Source organism: Chenopodium album, chromosome 10 (assembly GCF_948465745.1).
Source record: "Chenopodium album chromosome 10, dcCheAlbu1.1, whole genome shotgun sequence".
Classification (NCBI taxonomy): Eukaryota; Viridiplantae; Streptophyta; class Magnoliopsida; order Caryophyllales; family Amaranthaceae; genus Chenopodium; species Chenopodium album.
This window is the reverse complement of record NC_137843.1, coordinates 28558701-28559428: the sequence shown is the minus strand read 5'-3', so window position 1 is coordinate 28559428 and position 728 is coordinate 28558701.

The window sequence follows — 728 nt, the reverse complement described above, 5'->3', positions numbered from 1 at the left end:
ATAAAGAATAAAATAAAACACCCAAAATGAAAACGTAAAAAACAAATGGGAACGGAGAGAGTACTTGCTTATCAAAGAGATAAACTTGAATTTCCTCTAGATAAACTGATAAAGTAAATGAGTGTTTATTCTCTCTCTACAAAGAAGGGAGGGGGGGGGGGGGGTAAAGGAGTACTCTAGACGTTCCACAAGTTAAACACTAATACGAAGGTCTTTTCAACTCTCTAGGCTACCATAGAAAAAGTGAGATGTGATCAATCCAAGAAGACCCTTTTCACTTGATCGAAAAAGTTAATCAATTTGAAAAAACCATTTTTAATTGATTGAAAAAGTTTTTCTCTATGCATATTTTTTTAAAAGTAAAATTATTTCATTGATAGAAGAGTCAAACAACATCTATCATATAAACACAATAGGAAATTGGATCAAATAATTTTAAATTATAAATGGGCAAAACAACAATCGTTGTAGATGAGATCAATTTTAGTTTCGAAATCGAACAATATTTAATGTAATTGATTGTAGATATAGAATGAACCCCATGGCTTTATCTCGAAACTGCACAAATCTTCATTAAAAAAAAAATTCAAATTTTGTTGTAGAATTAAAAAATATAGCCTCAAACTCTCACAATGAGAGAAATTAAACCCGATATACGAGTAGATATAACACAAAAATTTGGGTATAAAAACTCTCTTATAGAGAGCGAAGTGAGATTGATTCTGAGT